The sequence below is a fragment of the Astatotilapia calliptera genome, chromosome 10 (assembly GCF_900246225.1).
Source record: "Astatotilapia calliptera chromosome 10, fAstCal1.2, whole genome shotgun sequence".
In the NCBI taxonomy this organism is placed as follows: domain Eukaryota; kingdom Metazoa; phylum Chordata; class Actinopteri; order Cichliformes; family Cichlidae; genus Astatotilapia; species Astatotilapia calliptera.
In genome coordinates, this window is record NC_039311.1 from 26,533,381 (window position 1) to 26,555,817 (window position 22,437).

The 22,437-nt window shown below is 43.6% G+C and overlaps 1 protein-coding gene across 5 annotated transcripts in view; it reads left to right on the forward strand.

Annotated features, from left to right (window-relative positions):
- cadm1a (cell adhesion molecule 1a) overlaps window positions 1-22,437 on the forward strand; it is a 470,606-nt gene that overhangs the window by 425,830 nt on the left and 22,339 nt on the right. The window lies entirely within an intron of this gene.

The following is a 22,437-nucleotide window of genomic DNA, read 5'->3' on the forward strand; positions in this document are numbered from 1 at the left end:
CTGCACTTGCAAAATGGTTTCACCAACTAACCAATTACAGTGTTTCCCTGAAGGTGCCACAGAGGAATATCACCCACACTGAGGCCAGGGCTGATTATATCTGCAACATTAGATGATGCTGTATGTTGGGGCAAAAATAGACCTAATTTAGTTGTTTTCATTTACTTGAATGAAGATGATACACATCATTTTCCAATTTCACCTAATTTGCAGCCTTTTTTCATAATTTCGTGCCTCCAGTTTCATAATTTGTGGGACCAAATTCATGAAGGCGTTATCACGAGCTTTCTGTTAAGCATGTGTTCGTTTTGCAGAAATTTGAATCGCACTTCACAGACTTCTAATGACCATCTTAGAGGGCTGAAGAACAAAAAAAAGAGCAGCAGGCCTCTGCTGACCTGTTTATGGTAATTAATTTTGTTGAATAATTTTATGATGGTTTCAGTCAAACTGAAAATGAGTCAATAAGACAAACAGCTGTTAAAATGTTGTCAAACCAACATTTCTTTTCTGTTTTCAACAGCATATTTGTATGAAACACATACAGTACTGTGCAAAAGTCTTGACTCACTGCTTATTTCTTTACACAAGCATGAAAGTCAATATTTGGTATGACCACCAGGAATAGTTTTCCAGTCTTCTTTGTTTGGGATCATTGTCCGGCAGAAAAAAGACGTGGCTCCCGCTGAGACACTTTCCAGATGGTGTTGCACAGTGTATCAAAATCTGACGGTACTTTTATGCATTCACAATTCCATCTGTTTTGACAAGATCTCCTCCACCAGACTAAGACAGAGCCTCCAGCGTGTTTCCCAGATGGCTGTAGACACTCACAGCCATCTCTAACCTCTCTCCTGACCACTTCCATATGTAATGTCAGTTTGAACCAGAAATTTCCAATTTGGGTTCATCACTCCAATGCCACTGATTTTCACTCCATGTCTTCTGTAAACTGGCATCCCTCAGCCTTTTCTGCCTGTTTTTTTTTTTTCCTAAGAATGGCTTCTTGACAGGCTCCCTTCCACTGAGACATTTTCTGATGGCTTCAGTGAAACGGAGATGGATCAGCTGAAGAGCCAGATGCATCTCTTACATCCTGTGTCAGGTCTTTCTTTGATGTATTCCCTATTTTTAACGGGAATAACTTTCAGATGCTGTTTGTCTGCAGTAGATAGCTTGCCAAGTTTCCTCAGATTTTGTTTAACAACACACTGCACGCCATGCTGGGATTATGACAATATTTCAGCTAATATTTATTTGGGAATCAACTTGTTGGTGCTGATTTATGCCTGCCAAACTCTGTTGTCTTTGGCCTTTTGCATAGATTCTACAAAAGAATGCAAACAAATTAATGCTGTCAGCGTTAATCTTGCTAAAATGACGTTAACCGCATTAAGGCAGCAAATTTTGTTAGCGAGTTAGCGCAGATCGCCCCGTGTGTGGGGATGCACGGCCCTAACGCTTTAACGAGCTAACCGCGCTGACACTGTGCAGTCCCACGCACGGGGCGATCCGCGATAACTCGCTAACGGAGATTTAATGCGGTTATGGCGTTAATGTCATTTTAACAAGATTAGCGCTGACAGCGCTAGAAAAAATGTGTTTTTGTTATTTTAGGCTCAAAGTGCAGCACGGTGGCACGGTGGTTAGCACTGTTGCCTCACAGCAAGAAGGTCCTGAGTTCAATTCCACCATCAGGCCGGGGTCTTTCTGTGTGGAGTTTGCATGTTCTCCCCGTGTCTGCGTGGGTTCCCTCCGGGTACTCTGGCTTCCTCCCACCGTCCAAAGACATGCAGCTTGTGGGGATAGGTTAATTGGATAATCCAAATTGTCACTAGGTGTGAATGTGCGAGTGAATGTGAGTGCGAATGGTTGTCTGTCCCTGTGTGTTAGCCCTGCGACAGACTGGCGACCTGTCCAGGGTGTACCCCGCCTTTCGCCCTATGACAGCTGGGATAGGCTCCAGCGCCCCCCGCGACCCTGAAAAGGATAAGCGGAAGCGAATGGATGGATGGATGGATGGATAGGCTCAAAGTTTGAAATTGCTTAAAGAGACAAGTTAAACTGGCTCTTTGCTGAGTTATCTGTTGTGTTTAAAGACTAAACAAGTTAATTCCTTGAGTGTGGTGCTATTCTTCTGCATGAATGATTATGTTAAATGCCTTAAAAAACAAGAACAACATTCCTGTTAAAATGCCTTGTTACAAGGACTGGACTGAAAAGTGAAGAAGTAGCCAATGTTCAATGAAAGACCTCCAGAAGCTTGGAGATTAAACACGCAAGACCATTTCTAAACAATGACAAGAAAGTCTGTTTCCTTATATGATGGAATGAATTGTGGTTCAAGAGTTTTTCACTGTAAGAAGTGTTAAGTTGAATCAGTGCAGCGGTATCAGTATGAATATTATAGTAACTGTATTCAAATTAAGAAGGGGATTTCCTACATAAAGGCAGCCATTTTAGATGAGGCATTCAAAGATCCGTTCTTGCCTGTAGTGGTCGATAATCCAGCAGCTGTCAGACAGGAGGTTTTCAGGAAAATATTGATTTAATTTTCATGAGTGTTGGGTCAGGGGTCGAAAGGTCAGAACTCTGTGTTGAACTAATCCAAACTTTATATCCCAAAGGGAGTTATGACCAGATTTCCTGTATTGGTTTGTGCCAAGTAACAACCTACAACATACAGGGAAAAAAAAAAGGAATTTCACCTTTAGCTGTAATTCTAAACGTTTCTGGGAGAACTTGACGAATTTAATTACTATCGTTTGTTATTTTGATGTATTGCACACCCCAAAGGAAGCAGAGGCTAATCTATATCAGAGCTGGTGCTCTTTTATGTTTCAGTTATGGATTTAATTAGTGAAAAGTAGGCCGACTGTCGGATTTCGCCACATCTGAATGCATAGTCATTGACATCAAGGTCTATAATTGCTTAACATTCTGCATTAATCGCGATATCTCACATATTTTTGTAAAATGTTGTCTAATGTGACCATGATGTAGTCAGATTTTTCCAGGTGGGATTGGGGGAAGATGAAGAGCCTCCCGACTCGTTGGTGTCCTCTCTCAGCAGCAGTGAGGTCTGCTTCCTCTATATGATGCTGAACACTTGTGTTGAAGAGACCACAGATGCTTTGTCCTCCTTTTTCAAAGATGTGTTTTTAACATTTATGAGTTTTTGAATGGTTGCCCCAGATGTTCATCCGAGACCGCAGTCAGTTTTTAGATGTTTGCAATTAACTGCAGTAGTGCATCATTAATATAAGATTTGTTTACTGGTAGTTTTACATTAAGCATTAAAAATCACTTCAGCAGCTTCAATTTAGTCATTTTTCTGATTTAAAATAAATGAACAGAGGAGTCTAAAATTATCAATGTGTATGAATTTTAAGTTTAAGCAGAGGTCAAAAGTTTCCTCCAATATTTATTCCTTCTCACAAGCCTGAAATAAAAGAAACCACCCTGTAAATGATCTGCATGGATTCCTGCCTAACCTCGAAAATCTTTTTTTTAATGTAAGTTAAGTTTTTAAGTATATTTGTCAGCAAGTGAAATAAATGTATATATATAAATGTACCAAGGAGATGCCACCACTGCTGTTGCATGCAAAGGCGAGAGGACTGAGTGGGCTGAGGTCTCTGTCCAGACAAGTGAAGTCCTAGAAACAGCTCTCAAACTCAGGGTCATGGGGAGGGTGAGAGGGATAAACAACAGTTTATGCTCACATTTACACCTAAGGCCACTTTAGAAACACCAGTGATCCCTAACATGTACTGTATGTATGTGGACAGTGGGATAAACCCACTCAGAGAGAACCCACACAGGCACAAGGAGAACATGCTAACTAACCTAGCCCAAGCTGTGAGACCACCACTGTGCCGCCCCTAAAGTTTAATCACTTGTTTTTAAATCAGATTTCACTGCTGATTCTCTAGTTTTTATGTCCAGGCGACCGTTAAAATTAAACTTTATTTAGGTAATGCTTCAAAATAATTGCCCAAAAACATGGCAGGGGCCATTTCAAGATGGCAGCCAAGTGGCGAGGCACGCTTTACGCCTTCGGCTGATCCAGCATGCCACAAGAGTGCTAACGGGCACTAGACAGAACGATCATATTTCACCCATATTGGCTTTTTGTCAAATGTAGAATTGAATTTAAAATCATTCTTCTCACATAAAGGTCTGGAATGAGCAAAAAACCCAGCTATTATTGGACCAGAGAAATTCACTCGCAGACTGCAGGTTCTCAGAGTTTCCAAAGACAGAACAGAAGGCTTCTTCACTGTGGAACCGGCTCCCAGTTTAGGAGAAAGATACCCTCTGTAGTTCTAAGATTAGGTTTAAAAATTTCCTTTTTGATAAAGCTTACATTTAGAGCTAGATATGAGCATTTGTTCTTCACTCCCTCCTCTTCCTGTTAAAACAGGGTTCTTCTTTCCCCCAGTCACCAAGTGCTGCTTGAAGGAGATTATCTGATTGTCAAAGTTCTCAAGGGTTATCTTTCCTAAAGTGACTTTAGGCATTTGAAGGCATCTGAATTGGCACTGTATAAATAAACTGTTTAAAATTTAATTGAACCAACTCTGTATTTTTATGCCTTGAAGATATCTCAGGGGCTCTCCATTTAAAATCGGAAGCCCGGTATGTACTAGTAGCATTCATATTGCATGACAAAAGTTTTCTGTTGCTGCTGCTGAGCATTACTTCTGTATCTCCCAAAGAACTTTAAGCTTACCATCGATTCTGCTGTGCGGTGCTTACAGCACCTGAAAATGCTCCCCTCATCTTTGCAGAGCTTTCAGTTCATTGTTTAGCTGTCACACCTGCAACTGTAACTGTTTTTGGTTCACTCTCAGCACTCTTGCCCACTGCAGCAGCAGGCAGAGTGTTTCTTTTGTTTGTTTTTTTAAGGAAAAAAGCTCTAAAAATACACTGTAGCAGCTAGCTGGTGAACAGAGCGAAAGAGTCTGAGGATCCCCTCAAGAGCTGGTATATACTAAATATAGAGACACAAAAGTTATATGTCAAATTATAATTTTTTTTCATTTTTAAAGGTAAAACCAGGTGAAACCGAGGACATTGTGTGTTTTGCAATGAGACTAGCCCAGTTCAGCATTTAGCTGGAGGTATTTGTTGTATCCATATTAGTCTTGTTCAGATGAATGCTCCTGAGGATCACATTTTTTGTGCCTCCGCAAAATCCCAAATTAAACCCTTGCTTGTGTTTTTTCTACCTTACAACTCTTCAACAGTTCAAAACTCTGACCGATTAAATTTGCTAATTAATGCTAGCTAGCTAACCACCCATGTGGGTGTCCAATGTATTTTCAATGCACGTCGGAAAACAGTGATTCGCTTTAAAATGACGTGAATTTCAGTGACTATAGAAACTGATGAGTCAGCAAATGCAGATAATAACAGCGACGATGAATCTCCAGGAGACAGCGTTACAGTAGGCTATAAATAATAAAATTGAAATGAAATAAGATAAGATAAGATAAGATAACCTTTATTAGTCCCACACGTGGGAAATTTGTTTTGTCACAGCAGGAAGTGGACAGTGCAAAAGTTATGAGGCAAAAATTAGAATACAATAAGAATAAGTACAGTACACAGCTGTACAGAATAGAATAAAATAAAATACTATATACAGTAGAATAAAATAAAATAAATATACAATAAGATAAAAAATAGAATACAAATACAAATACTATATACAACTGAGTAAAAATACAACGATGACAGAAAGGATTATTGCACTTAGTATTAAATAACAGCCAAATGTAGTCTAGCTGTTGCATAATTTTCTTCTCTTTACTTATCAAAAGATAAATTTCACCAAGGCCTGATGCAGCTGTAAACTCAGCTTCATCTTTTGAAAAAAAAAGGAAAGAAAAATTGGATAAGCTTGATATAATTAAGCCCCATTCAGCTGCATTTACAATGCTGAATATCATTCATATTTTTCACTAAACGGATATATGAAAGGTTGAACTAGTCTTTTACGCTCCACATTGTTGATAGTTTGCATGTGTGTGTGTTTGCGTGCGAGTGAATGAGAGATGAATTGTAAGACACTTGTGGAGAAGTGCTATGTGAACGCATCCAGCTGGCAAACGAGACACCAGGTTACTGCGAGAAAGGGAGGAAATTAGAGCGTCCACAGAGCCTGCAGCTACTGCACAACCTGTACCTATTGGCCATTGTTTATTTCTCTGCTTCATCTGTCATCAAAAATCACTCAACCTCCCCTCTATGACCCCAGTAATAAAAATGAGTGACACATTGCTTTATTGCCATAAACACACCCCGTGTTGCAGGTGTGCATACAAAAACCGAAACGTGGAAAAGGCAAGGATAGTTTTGTACATTTATAGGCAGGTTGTAGGGCCAGGTAGGCTATGCTCTGTCTGAGCAGGACTAGCCCCTCTTTATGTAGGACTTCACAGGACGAATATGTCTTGTCCCTCGTGTTGAGACAGCGTTGCACCTTTTTATTGGTTCTCAAATTGTTATAGTGCAGGACAGACCGTTTTAGAAAGTCTGGCTTGTATCCAGAGAAGCAGAGAAGGCCATCATCTTGGGTCAAGTGCAGATTAACCTGTCACAGTCTTTTGCAGCTTCCGCTACATCCAGCGGGGAAAATTACGAGTCACCACGGAGCCACAGGCTATGCAGATTTAAGCAGAGTGTGATGGAAGCTAACACAAAGAAAAAGAAATGCAGCGACTGTACTCTTGAAGGCCGATGGATGGTGATTCTTTTTTCCCCCACCAGCTATGTTTTTTTAGTTTCGCACGTGGACGAACGTGACATAAAGAAGCATGTGATCAAACAGACATCTGCCAATCTGTTAGCGAGGGAATTCAAGTTTTTTTTTCTTTGCCTTCACGTGCTAAACATCAAACATGCTTATGCGTGTTTCGGGTGTAAGTTTGACTTACGTGCTACTACTGAGAGTCCTAAGAGTCCTATATTTAGTTTCTTGGCATCTGGTCGGCGTAGCCTTTAGCCTAACAGCTGCAACTTGAGCTTTTGTTAAGAATAACTTCATCTGGACAAATAAGCTGAACCTGGCCTGCATGACTCACACAGCATGCTCAAATTTACAGGTTTGTCAAATATTGTCAACACTGCTAAATCACTTTCTTTGCATCGCTAAATCACTTCAGAAAGCCAAGTGAAACGCACTTGTTGCTCCCTTCAAGCGCTCCCTCCAAAATCAAGAATTTTGGTGACTCCTAGTAACACGATAAAAAAAAAAGTGATAATTCATGCTCATATTTCCAGGCGTAGTTTGTAACACCAAGTCAGACCCTGCTTTTTAACAGCCTCTGACTCTGTCCGCACTGACCGCCTCACTCCTTACAACCTCTCAAATGCAGTTGCCATGGCGATGTCCCGCTTTTCGTGACTGAAAGAGAAAGGAAGCCGAGACACTGCTGAACTGGAAGGCTCTTCCCAAGATTGTCCATTTCCCTGTAAAATGGGCTAGGTACAGGGGAGGAGGCGTGGAGTGCAGGAGGGAACAAATTAAACATGCAGCAGAGAACAGAAGAGGCTTTGAGATGAGCTACCAGTGGACTGGAGAAGTGGGTGTTGAAACGTTTTGTTCTTATAAATTAAGCTTTAGCTGAGAAATGAGAGAGCCAGGAACTGGAAAAACTCAGACATAATGACTGACTTTATTATGCATGTGGATAAACTCGGCTGCACTTCTGGCTCTGCGAAGTTGTTGTGGTAAGAAGTCATTTCACTCGTGAGACCCGCAGAGTTGGAGCCGCTCATGTGAAACAAAAACTATAAAAAGAGTTATATAAAGACTTGACTAAAGTGATACCAACTCATTTTGCAGGACAGCACAAACAATTTCAAAGCTCCAACCAAAATTCTGTTCGAGCAAAAGAAACGGCTCCATAAACAACAGAGGAGTTCAGTCAGGTTTGAAGCAAACTTGATGGATATTTTAGAGTCCAAACACAATCATACATGATTATATTCGCAGTTCATTCACATTTCTGAGGGTGTATAATGAAAAGAGGTTTATTCATCTCCTTCATGGCCACTTTTTCCCTCAAAGTGAGCAAAGTAATTGATTTATTTCAATATATTTTCCAGAATTGCACCCATGGACGCCACATTTAAAAACCGGTCCGTTTCTTTCTGGAGGATTTCTTTTCATCATGTAACCTGCATGATGTAAATCAACTCTGCGCGTGCAGTTTGTTTCTTAGAAATGCACAAAAGCTGCCAACAGTTCAGAGGTAGCTTTTTGCTGTTAGATGTTCCAGCAGCATTTCTTCTTCTCATCTCACTTCCATCTCCTCACTCTTAATGAAAGGGCATGCTGGTGGAGGATGTCAGTTGCTTTTGCTGATGGCTAGGTGCACTCACTAATTTCCAATCCGGAGAGGTGAGCACGTCTGGAAAGGACACACCTGCCAACACGGCTGTCAGCAAGCATGTGAGAGTAGTGGGATAATTGAGCTGCGCTCAGAGACCTAATAGTGGAGAGGAATACAGCAGTATAATGGCCACTCTGCTCACAGTGGGATTGCAGCAGGTGAACCAGAGAACTTTTCTCTTTAATCCAAGGACTAAGCTGTCACATTTGAATGTCATTAAAGAGACAAGACATTCATTAAATGACAAGGACACGGTGTGCCAGATTACTCTGGTACTGATGTCCAACAAATGTAGTGATTGTGACTTCAGAATTTGATCGCTACAGTATCCGGCAGCTAGCTGTGGGAATTCTTTTCCTTAAAGAGCGGCTTCTGTCTGCTGCGCGTTTGATCCGCGGGCTCCACGTATGTTCGTTTGTCGTGAACGTGGAAATCATTTGGACAGACATGTGTATTAAACTCTGGCAGAATTCCAAATCTTTTGACATGAGGAACAGGTCGGTGCAAAGCTCAGACAGCCGCGCACAGATGATCTTGGGTTGACTGACTATCAAAGCCACAGATGGCACTGCCAACATCACTGACTACTTAACATATTGGTAGGTGAAAGGGACACCGTGGCAGGTTTTTAACTGGCACAGCGTTGGTTTGATGATTGTTTTTGCTAAAAAAAAATAAATGTTTTTTTAAAAGATCTGATACTGATAATGTGGTTTGTAATTAGAATTATTTTAAAAGTCAGATCTGAACAGATGGACTTCTGGAAAACATGCAATCTTTGATGTCAGGCAGAGAAAAACTTCCATATATCTGCTTAGAAGTCATGTTAACAAGATCTCTCTTAAAGCTTCACATCTCAACTTAATGCCATTAAAACAGGATATAGTTTTAGCTATTTCAGCGTGACTGTTGTGTTGCACAAAATGCAAGCTGTTATAGGAAGAGAAAGACCTTTGGTGGAACTGCAACATTATTGTCTATCTGTATTTAAATCACGACTGTATATGTAGAAGAAACTGGCAAAGTGCTGTCAACAAGATGTGATTGTCCTGAGAAGTATAGTGTAACCGTAGCTGTGCTGCTGGGATCTCTCTAGATTGAGTTTGCACCTGTACCAGTGTGGGTTCTCCTCAGGTACTCCCTCCCACATGCCAAAGACATTCATATTTCCAAACTGGCTTTACAAGCTGTCTCCTAACTCTCACTCCATAGGAGTTTAAATAGGAAAAACAGTTCAAATATTTATTGACCAAGACTTAGACAGGCTCAATGGACTTACTTTTGTAATTTTCACTGTAAAATTAAATAATAATTCCCGTCCTCCAGGAACCATCTGAGTTGTCTCTCTAGCCCAGAATGGTTAGGCAAGGTAATCTGAAGCACATGTGGCAAAATCTTTCTGTCTGAGCTCAGACCTTGTGAGGACCTTGTGCTATTGTGATACACTGACTAAAGCTCATCGTCTCCTCTTTATGGAACTGTGAGTTTTGTCTCTATCAGAAATGGTAACAAAATTACAGTATTTTAAAGAGCACTTGTAGTATGAAAACTAATAAATGGATGTCATCTTACTTTTGACATTAATGTCTGAGAAGAACCAGAATGGCTAAGAACCAGTGCAGCAGCACAAGTAGTATACAGTCTTTTATTTCACGCACAGTGAAGTAATACATTTAACAGTGGTTCACACATGACTGTGCAGACTTACACAAGTAAATCAAGAATAGGTACAAACCAGTTGAATCAAGTCCTCTATTGCAAAGAGGCACATTGCAGGCGAGTTGCTCTCATTGGTGCAATGTGAGTCAGACTGATTGCAACGTGTTGGCAATCTCTCTGCATTTTTAATTCAGACGGCAGATATTTGCAAACCTTCATCATTCTGTCTGAGAGCGGTTGCAGCGGTTGTTTGGAGAGTGGTTGAGATCACCTGGCAAAACAGTGGCATGGTTGTGAGATCCCTGCGGGTGTCCTTAAACCAGGAGTTGGCAGCAGATCATTTCTTTTGGGCTTCAAGTAGAACGAGGAGCACGTGTCTTTGGCTCCTTACCGTGATCTTCAAGGGACGTTGCAGACTGGTGAGGCGTGATCAGTCTGCAACAATGTTTAGGTGTGTGGTACACGGCAAAATAACTTCCGAGACTCAGGGTTTCCCGACAGAACATCACACCTTAATATGATGATTAATGTACTTCCCTTCACCTGTGGAGGATTTTATCTCTGGTGGGTTATCAAAATCCAGGTGAACATCTTTTTCTTGTTGTTTATTTTGTTTTTTAACTCTAAGTAAGTAAAAGTAAGAATTGCTTAAGTGTTAAGACTGAAGGACGCTGTAGTGATTTTAAGCAATGGACACTATGTAGCTGATCCACTGAGGAAGAAACGTTAACAATACAGATAATAAGGTAACGTTGTTTTTAAGAAATGTGGTGTTATTTGATCAAGCGAAGTCGCTCACAGACCTTCACTGCGAGTGCTTGTGTGTATGTTACAGATAGATGCATTTGTATTAGAGGCTGGCACTCAGTGGCTTGAACCTGCCTTTGGGGCTCTCTTCAAATGAGGCACATATGCTGCATTAATTAGTTTTAGGCACACAACTGAGTGTGACAGGTGACAAACAGCCCCCTCCCTCTATGTGACTTTAAAAAATGCATATCTACTTTTATAAGTCACCCTCCTTTCATGAAGGGAAAGTTAACCTCTAAGGTTCTGTCTGTCGTTCTGGCTTTTTATGATGAAATAAACAGCAAAGTGCTGAAATGCTTAAAGTGTAATCAGCGGTTATTCCTCTCACCTGTGACACAGATGTGATGCTTTCACTCTGCGTGGAGTGAAATCTTTAAGCAATGTCAATAAGTGCAACAACTTTAGAGGCAATTTTTGAGATATATAGCAATAGTTTTAGTACCCGTCAGTCATAAATATAAAGCAGGTGCCACTCGAGCCTCTTCTCGTTCCTGCATCAAAACATCGCATTCGTGTTTTCTTTTCCAAACTGAAGAATGTGAAAATACTGCATTAGGCCCGTGTGCACTGCTGTTTCAAATATTTTTTATTAAAATTATTTTTTTATCACTTGAAAATATCCATGCTATGTATTTTTTTATCGTGTTGTTAATGTATGTGTTTTTGCTGCTTACACCATTAGGGCCACCAGATGTGCACACATCAGTGAGATTATTTCACACTAATCCAAACTGTCAATCTTCCCCATCTGTCGCCCAGGTCTGCTACCTGCTGAAGTGAGAACACCTGCAACACAGGATCAGCCTCACAGTAACTGCTACCACATCAAGCCCCTTTTAAACCTTTTGTAGGAAAAGTTTTGCATGTTCGCTATAGTAATAATATATAAAAAATAACATTAAACGTCAGCGTTATTACAGATGAAAACAATGATATTATCCAAGCTATCGTGTAATATGTCCGAGATTATTATTCCTCCTATTTCTGTTAACTGCATTTACATAATCAATGTACCTGTTTATGTAAGGGGTAAGTAGTTCTTTTCTCATTGGGGGCTTGATTATAATAAACCATAATCTCAAAGTGGAGCTATTACACCTATTTCCAGCTACGTTATTTTACCCCTGAATTCTAATAGTGTAGTTTTGCATTATTACCATTAATAAAAGAATCCTTGTTCAGCACCTTATTTCATCCACAATATAAAACAAGCGTTTTACCTCATCTCCCTTTTAGGCCACACTTCCTTTAGGCAGATTTCCTTTGCATGGCCACCCCTTTAAAACAGAAGGTTTGAACAGCAGGCAGGTGGATCTGCTGTGCATACAGCCAGAACTCTGAGCCTGACAATGACGATATCAAGGATACCTCTCTATCGCATCATAAAGATCCAAAAGTTGATCTTTTTGATGCAAAATGAGCATTTAGGGTACTTTGAAGCCTTGCAGGGATAACTTGACCTCATAATTTGAAAATTTGGCTATGAAAAATATTATTGTTTCCCTTTAGGCCGTGTATGTTGTATTGTATAATGACCTGCTTGGACGTTATTAGACTATGCAGTTTGGGATTTGCATGTTCTCCTCATGTACTGAGTAGACACTCAGGCTTCCTTTTAGCACCTGTGTCACAGCTAAATGCATAAACACAGTGGGAGCTGTGTTTCCCTGCCTCTGTTTTCCACTGCAGCTGCTGTTTACTCTTTGGGTGAAGGGCTGGCTTGATAGTAAACTTGAGAAGAAAATGTTTTTTGAGAGAATGCAACAACTATGTGAAGAAATAGAAAGCTGCTCAGCACCAGATCTGATGTATGGAGATCATGTTCACTTATTATTAGTCCCAGTGCACCGAAATTAGTTGCAGTTCACCTAGAGGACACTCGATAGCTCTCAATGAATTGGAGTGAACGGAGCTAAGTGGCTTAAATAATTATTCACAGTTGGTCTGAGTGTGAATAATTATTTTTATTATACTCATATTCATTTTACTCAAGATAGCATTATGCTATTCTATATTCATATTGGTTAAGACATCCTCCCTTGATGGTTCCTGTTTCCAAGCAATAACTGCAATAGCATTTTCCAGTGTCATTAAGTAAGAACAGACATTTACATGCAGTATGTGTATAAAGAAGGGGAACTATAAATGCACATGTCAAATCTTGAAGCAGATGGGCTACAGCAGCAGAAAACCACTCCACATGCCACTCCTATCAGCTAAGAACAGGAAACTCAGATACAGTTCGCGCAGGCTCACCAAAATTGGACAAGAGAAGACCGGAAAAATGTACCGTGTCTGATGAGTCTTGATTTCTGCTGCAGCGTTCAGATGGTAGGGCCAGATTTTGGCGTAAACAACATGAAAGCTTGGATCCATCCTGCCTTGAATCAATAGGTCAGGCTGCTACTGGTGGTGTAATAGTGTGGGGGATATTTTCTTGGCACACTTTAAGCACCTTAGTGCAAATTGAGAATTGTTTTAATGCCACAGTCTACACGAGTATTGCTGCTGACCCTGTCCATCCCTTTATCGCCACAGTGTACCCGTCTTCTGATGGCTGCTTCCAGCTGGAAAACACATCATGCCATCATGAACATCATCAAACTGGTTTCTTGAACGTGACAATGAGTTTATTGTACTGAAATTTCCTCCAAAGTCACCTGATCTCAGTCTAATAGAGCACCTTTGGGATCTGGTGGAACAGGAGGTTTACATTTATTATTAAAAACCTGACAGTCATCTAAAACACAAGGATTAATTCTGCATAGACTTTAATATCGTTGTATAATTTGATGCCAGACCCTAAAATAGTTTCAGTACCCTACTAGTAGTTATTGACTTTACCTTTATTACTGTATCAGTAACATTAATATATTTATTTAGGCTAAGGGTAGCCCACAGATAAGCCTTTTGCTGCCTTCATGTGTCATCACAGTGAAAAAGCACATTATACAAGCCCACTGAAAGTGCCCCTCATTGGTTCTTTTTACTCGGCAGTGACTGTGCTGGTTGACAGTTCTGCAACCTTTGCCTAAATAATATGCAAATTAGGATCTTATCACAATGCAGATAAGCTATAAATGCTAAGGCCCATAGTCAGATGCCATTATCAGGACAACAATTCAGGACACATAGTGCATGTCACTAAACTGCAGAGCCACGAGATGCTGCAGTGACTACTGCTCATTAAACACACAGAGCAGACACGACCCTCCATAATTAGCACAAAATAACTTGTCTTTAGGTTCATGTATTTTTCCATGATAAAATATTTCTTGGATAGCATGTCAGTCGTTTATCTAGTATTCCGCTTTATTCGTAGAATAATGAATTATATTGAATTCATTTCTTAAGTGTTAATTTCCAGGAATGGATTGATACTCTCAGCTCCTAGCAGACTGAGAAAACAGGTGGTGCGCATGAAATGTGGTACAAAATAGGATCCCAAGGCATTTGACCTGCATGTTCCTTGTTTTTGAATGCTCTTATTACAATTTGCATGTAGGACTAGTGTTGCCATGACAGCAGCTGAGTCTTAAAACTTTCATCTGAGACAGTTGTACTCTTTTTGAGTTTGACTCATCCAGTATTGGCAAGGAGAACGCAGGCCGGCAGGCCGGGGAGCGAAAAGTTACAGTCTGACTGGATTTTGTAGGGAAACACCTTTATTCAGTGGTGTGGAACACATCTAAAATGAATATCTATTATTTAATATTCAAAAAATAAAAATGAGATCTGAGAGGAAATTGAAATTGATTATTAATAGCTGGTGAACAGCGCCTTCTTTCCTCCTTCCTTTTCTAAATGGAACGTGCAGCTCTCGCCCATGAGGTCTCTCCGAGGCTCTGGCCACTCTGTTGTGGCATTTTTCTTCGCTCGCTTGCTTCTCTTTCTCTCACTTGGCTTTCAGCGCAAGTGTTGGCACACAAAGTTAAAGTAAATGTTTTCCCAGTTTAATTCCACACTGTGCCAACCCGAGATCTGTCGTCGCAAGATCTTAAAACCCACCAATAGACGTTTGTTTACGACACATTCTTACTCCTATCACATGCTGACTCTTGCTCAGGGTCCATCCACCCATCCATCCGTCCATTTACTTATCCAATGCGGGGTCACAGTGTGGCTGGCGCCTATCCCAGCTGTCCCCTTTAGCATCATTTTCCATAGTACCAGCAGTGCTTCAGAACACTATTATGACAACTGAAGAAGCACAACAACCGAGTTTGCATTAGGAAGTGTGGTGTCACATGGCACCATCACATGACTAACCAGAAAAGGGATGTTTGAGTCTTATCTGAGCATGATATTTCTACATTTTAATTTAACTTTTTTATTTTTTTACTTTTAAGTTTCTTTAGCTGTTTTCCTTAGTTTAGGGAACAAAAATTCTTATGTGTAGTAAAACATAATGGATGGATTAAAATATACTCGCGCATTATCGCCACATCCTTGGTTACCACATGTATTATGCCGTTCTATACACAAGATGTCATTTTGATGCTGGTCTTGATGCAACAGCAATGGGATAACAAAGGATCCTCTTTTAGGCCTCAGTAACATAGCAACCAAACCCTGATATCTCCTGATGATTGAGGAAAAATGTGCTTTCCCCAACCAGTTGTTGTGTGGTTGCCAGAGGTAAAAAGGGCGTAGCACCAAAACCCTCCTTGTGATGGCTTCAATCTCTAGCAGATTGCTGCAGTTGCCTGTAGACCACTGATAATCTCCCTCGATCTGGGGCTCCACGCAAGATCTCATCCCGTGGGGTCAAAATGATCATGAGAACGGTGAGCAAAGATCCCAGAACCACACGGGGGGACCTGGTGAATGACCTGCAGAGAGCTGGGACCAAAGTAACAAAGGTCACCATCAGTAACACACTACAACTGTCAGGATGAGGTCGTGGACGAAAGAAGGAGGACCCAAACGCTGGACTCACGGTGCAGAAATGAAGGGGATTTATTGGAGGGCGAGTGAACAAAGCAGGACAGATGGAGTGACTGGCTGGCTGAAAGACTGGAAGAATGGCTGGCTGACTAACTGAACATACAGACGGAGGGACAACATCAACATCAATGACACGACAGAGAACTGGTGAAACCGAGGAACTTAAATACACAGGTGGATGATGACAATGATTGGAAACAGGTGAGTACAGGGCTGAACATAATCTGACTAATGACACGGGAGACAAGCTGACACGGGAAAAAACAGGAAGTGAGAACATTAATGTGGCGAACCAAACTGAACATGAACAAACTGAAATCACTGGGTCAACAACCCAGGAACCCTGACAGTACCCCCCCCTCCAAAGGCCGGCACCCGACGGCCAAAAGAGAAAGAAAAAAAACCAGAACAGGGCGGGCGGAGGGGGCCCAGGACGGAGGGACGGAGTCCACACCAAGACAGTACAGGTGGGCGCCCCCGTGGCCGAGACGAGACAGTTCAGGTGGGCGTCCACGCGGCCCGTGGCCGAGACGAGACAGTTCAGGGGGCCGACCGTGCGGACGGCAACGGCGACAGCACCGGTCCGGGGGCCGACCGCGCGGAAGGCGACGGCGGCGACGTGGACACAGTTCGGGGGGCCGGCCGCGCGGAAGGCGACGGCGGCCACTCAGGCGAAGGCGGTCCGGGGGCCGGCCGCGCGGAAGGCGACGGCGGCCACTCAGGCGAAGGCGGTCCGGGGGCCGCCCACGACGGCGATGGCGCCCGGCCAGTGGCTCAGCCAGCGGTCTAGAAAATGGCCGTTTAGCTCCAGACCCAAACGAGGCTGGGCCAGGCGAGGCTGAAGGCTCTGAGGCTGCAGCAGACGAAGGCTCTGAGGCTGCAGCAGACGAAGGCTCTGAGGCTGCAGCAGACGAAGGCTCTGAGGCTGCCGCAGACGAAGGCTCTGAGGCTGCCGCAGACGAAGGCTCTGAGGCTGCCGCAGACGAAGGCTCTGAGGCTGCCGCAGACGAAGGCTCTGAGGCTGAGGCCGGGCCGGGCGTGGGTGCAGCTGAGGCCGGGCCGGGCGTGGGTGCAGCTGAGGCCGGGCCGGGCGTGGGTGCAGCTGAGGCCGGGCCGGGCGATGCAGGCGCGGAGGCCTCTGGCCGGAGACAGGCAGGGCCAGTAGGCGCGGAGGCCCCTGGCTGAGGAGCGGCCGGGCCAGCGGGTGCGGAAACCCCTGGCTGAGGAGCGGCCGGGCCAGCGGGTGCGGAAACCCCTGGCTGAGGAGCAGGAAGGCTCACAGCTGGCTCTGGGTGCTGTGGCTGCAGGTCCGGGAACTGGACGGGATGGTGGACAGGTGACTGGGAAACAGGAGGCGACTGGACTACAGGGCACTGGGCGGCAGACTGGACTACAGAAGAGTGGAGGACAGGTGGAGACTGGACTACAGGTGACTGGAGGACAGGTGGAGACTGGACTACAGGTGACTGGAGGACAGGTGGAGACTGGACTACAGGTGACTGGAGGACAGGTGGAGACTGAGCTACAGGTGACTGGAGGACAGGTGGAGACTGAGCTACAGGTGACTGGAGGACAGGTGGAGACTGAGCTACAGGCGGCTGAACTGACTGGAGGGCAGCAGGAGACTGGACAGCAGGTGAGGGAACCGAATGAACTAAGGAGACTGACGGATAAACAGAGGCCGGTGAGGCTAATGGCTGAGCTAAAGAGTGAGCTAGTGACGGAGATAACATTACGGCTTGGGCTCGTAAGGCTGGTGCCTGGGCAGGGGACAGTTCAGCTAACCTAACTAGGGATACTGCGAGGGCGTGAAAAGCCGGATCAGGAGGTGGATGAAAGGGTGAAGTAGTAGGTGGACCGGTTAGCTCTTCCAAGCCTCCAGGGAGGTCAGGCTGGGTTCTGGCTGCCCTCAGCCTGGGCGCTGGGACAGGCACAGAAGGTGGCTGGACACCAGTCACCCCCACCCGAGAAACAGGAGCGGGTGTGGAGGTAGACTGGGTCGCAGCTGCCCTCCTCCTGGGAGCTGGCACTGGAGTGGGTGTAGGCTGACTGATAGGAGTGGAAATAACGACTGGGTGAGTGACACTGACAGGTCTATTGGGATTTATTCTGGTCCTTCTGCCACCACTATTTACAGTTTTTGACTGAACAGTCTTTGGGGGAGCAGAGCAGAAAAAATCCTCCCAGTCCACTTCATCCTCTAGGAGGGAAACGTCCCATGAATCAGAGATGGGTTTACTATTGGTTTGAAGTGGAGAGTCAAATGAGGGTGGAAAACAGTCGCTGGAATTCACCACGGGGAATTGCTGCAAATAGTCCATTTTATGGCGGCGTGTGCGCCGCTTTCTCCGGGAAGAGGAAGCGGCCGGGATAAACAGCTGAGCCTCTGGCGCGGTAGCCTCCGTTGAGCCGAGGTGGGAGGCGTAGCCGTTGTGCCGTGGCGATGGTGGAGGTCCGGCGAATGAGGCGGCAGGTGCGTGAGCGAGGAGCGGAGCGGCGAGAGAGGGAGCGGCCGCAACGCGGCGTGAAACGTCCACTCTCCGCGGCAAATGCTCCGGTGCAGGCGAGGCAGCAGGTGGGGGAACGCGGCGTCTCCGAGGCCCGCCCAGAGCCAAGCGAGTGCCCTCGAAGACGTGCTCTCGCTCCGCGAAGAGCCGCTGTCTCTCCTTGAGTTTTTCCGCCCAAATGGAGAGCGCTGCGTCCTGCCGCTCGAAGAGGTCCGAGTCCGCTGGGTCCACATCGTGTCTTCGTGGCACGGGTCGTGTCATTCTGTCAGGATGAGGTCGTGGACGAAAGAAGGAGGACCCAAACGCTGGACTCACGGTGCAGAAATGAAGGGGATTTATTGGAGGGCGAGTGAACAAAGCAGGACAGATGGAGTGACTGGCTGGCTGAAAGACTGGAAGAATGGCTGGCTGACTAACTGAACATACAGACGGAGGGACAACATCAACATCAATGACACGACAGAGAACTGGTGAAACCGAGGAACTTAAATACACAGGTGGATGATGACAATGATTGGAAACAGGTGAGTACAGGGCTGAACATAATCTGACTAATGACACGGGAGACAAGCTGACACGGGAAAAAACAGGAAGTGAGAACATTAATGTGGCGAACCAAACTGAACATGAACAAACTGAAATCACTGGGTCAACGACCCAGGAACCCTGACAACAACGGCAGGGAATCAAATCCCGCAGTGCCAGACGTGTTCTGCTGCTGAAGCCAGTGCATGTCCAGGCCCGTCTGAAGTTTGCCAGAGAGCACATGGATGATACAGCAGAGGATTGGGAGAATGTCATGTGGTCAGATGAAACCAAAGTAGAACTTTTTGGTATAAACTCAACTCGTCGTGTTTGGAGGAAGACGAATACTGAGTTGCATCCCAAGAACACCATACCTACTGTGAAGCATGGGGGTGGAAACATCATGCTATGGGGCTGTTTTACTGCCAAGGGGACAGGACGACTGATCCGTGTTAAGGACAGAATGAATGGGGCCATGTATCGTGAGATTTTGAGCCAAAACCTCCTTCCATCAGTGAGAACTTTGAAGATGAAACGAGGCTGGGTCTTCCAACATGACAATGATCCAAAACACACCGCCCGGGCAACAAAGGAGTGGCTCCGTAAGAAGCATTTGAAAGTCCTGGAGTGGCCTAGCCAGTCTCCAGACCTCAACCCCATAGAAAATCTGTGGCGGGAGTTGAAAGTCCGTGTTGCTCGACGACAGCCCCAAAACATCACTGCTCTCGAGAAGATCTGCATGGAGGGATGGGCCAAAATACCAGCTACTGTGTGTGCAAACCTGGTAAAGACCTATAGTAAACGTTTGACCTCTGTTATTGCCAACAAAGGTTATGTTACAAAGTATTGAGTTGTATTTTTGTTATTGACCAAATACTTATTTTCCACCCTGATTTACGAATAAATTCTTTACAAATCCTACCATGTGGATTCATGGATTTTTTTTTTTTCACATTCTGTCTCTCACAGTTGAAGTGTACCTCTGGTGCAAATTACTGACCTCTGTCATCATTTTAGGTGGGGGAACTTGCACAATCGGTGGCTGACTAAATACTGTTTTGCCCCACTGTATATGTGACGGGTTCAGAGTGAGAACAGGTTGCAATCTTAGTATTTTATGCAAATTGGACAACCCCAGTATCTGAGATTATCCCTTGCCACTGGCTTTACTCACTTTGAGCAGCACTGATACAATTTCTGGCTACAGTGTGAGCTGCACTGTGTGTGAAATGCAGCACATTTTCATTCTCTTTTTCCTAACACCATCCATGCATGTAAGCCGGTCTGAATTTCCTTTGAGGTGAGGCTTGGATTAGAGGCCGACACCATACACTCAGCCTTGCTAAAGGATTTTATTATCATGGCAGGTTTTTGTCGGCGTTGCTACACCTCACAGAGATTGTGCCACAACATTGCTCCTCAAAGACATCCATAACAGCACCACGAAGCACGCATTAGGGACCGTGATAACAAAGAAATACAATGCTTGGCATCCATCTTTACCCAAAGTCTTGTGATTTTGTCTCTTGATTCTGCAGCGCTGTGCACAACATGCATTTTATGCATGTTTGAATAACTTTTAGCCAACCAAACATTACCAGCAAATGCACTGATGAGTTTTGGCTTTTGAAAAGAACCTCAAACTTTTTTCTTTCAATTTTTTAAAGAACTGTCCTTATTTTATTTTCATTTTTTTTGAAATGTAGAGTCAATGAGGTAAGCTATGAGGGATTTATGTAAACCCCTCATTTCTCAGTACAACCTTGACCAGAGAATGTACTAGAGTCTGTTTACTGCATGTATGTAAATGTAGCCATTGTCTTGGCTTCTTTTCTAGGATTAGCCCTTCATTTTCTTGGCACAGTTCCTTCACCCAGGGCTCTGTCTGCTGTGTACACAGATCCACACAAAGCCCCCGATGTCATTTCACTGATACTATTCTGTCTCACAACACCAGGATACACAGAGTCTCTTCTGTTGTTATTATCAATATGCCAAGAGCAGAGGAGACACAGGACTTGACTTCAGCGGTCCATTTATTTCAAGACCTGCTATTTCTGTGAATTTGACCTTGACAAGAGTTTTCTCTTTGGATCATTTACGCTGTTTTTTTTCCCTTTTGTTGCTTGTTTTTTTTGGCATTTTCTTTATCATAAACATATCATTGAGTTATTTTGACCTTATCTCTGACAAAGTCAGAGATGTTTTTTAATTCAGTAGATGTGAAGTTCTAAAAAATACATCAAACACGAGTTTATGTGCACAGACCAGGCTTCTGGCCACCTTTCAACCACAAGCATAACTCTTCATGAGCTTTTCAACAGTCGTTGGAATGGCCGAGGCTGGAGGCCGCTCAGTGACAGCGGGGTGGGAGGAGAGTGTTGGCGGAGGTTTGGCGGGGCAGGGGGGAGTTTGATAATCTCGTGTGAAAGAAGAACGAGCAGTCTGCTGGTTGGAAAGAAGCTCTACCAGCCCCCCCCCCCCCCAAAAAAAAACAAAAAAAAAACAGTGTCCCCATTAAAAGGACTGATGTGCATCTCTGCAACAAGCTGCAAAGTCGTGTGGCCTTGGGAGCCATAGAGAGTCCTCACTGTGTTAGAATAAGTCACTCCTGAGACCACTAAAAGCCATTATTAGAAGGTGTTTATTGAGCTAGCCGTGGCCTAGATACAGCTTAATATCCTGAGAACAGTTATAGACCATAATTATATTACATTTTGGATGAAGACTGGCCATGATTAGATAAATGATGAATAGCTCCATCAGATAAAAAAAAAAAGGTGCAAGGTTTCTAAGGAGATAATGCACTGTTGGCTTATTTTTGCAAGTATTTGGAACATTTCCTGTCCTTCTCGAGACGATATTGTTTGACACAGAAAATGGAATTCATTACACAGACAAAGGTTTACATTACACAAGAAACACCACGAAAAAGGAATACCAGCTTCTTTTGTTTCATTTTACTCTCCCACGCACATCTCTACCCTAGGTGTAAATTAGATGATATTTAGTCTCTGTTTAAACATTAAGCAAGTTTCTTTTTCAGATAGGTTTGAGCTTTCTATTTTAGAATTGCGCCTAGAAGTGTGTGCCAAGAAAGGGACTTTAAATTGAACAGTGGGAGTGTGTTATTTTCAGCAGATAACGCCCCAGTATAACTACTAATTACACCTTTCAGTCAAAAGAAATTAAAGAAAATAAATTGCACTATCGTTTGCTTTGTCTTTGTCTTTTATTTAAAAACTGTAAAACGATGTTCGGACTTGATTTCTGGAAACTGCACGACGCAGTTACACGACAGTTGAGCAGCATCAGGTGCAGCTGAGTGTAGAAATAATATGTTTTTGACTTCCAAAGGACAAATTTGAAAGCTTTGTAACCTGCCTGTGCACTTGTGTGATTCGTCTGGAAGTTGTTTGTGTTTTTAGGTCCTGATGGCAGCAGTACCAGAAACCCTGTCATGGTTGGGTAGTTTAGTTTCGATTACTGGCAAATTCCAATTTCAGCTTTTTGTCCACAACACAGCCCCTTTGATGACAGGTGTCACAACCACTACTATGTGAGTGTACCATTCTGCCACTGTT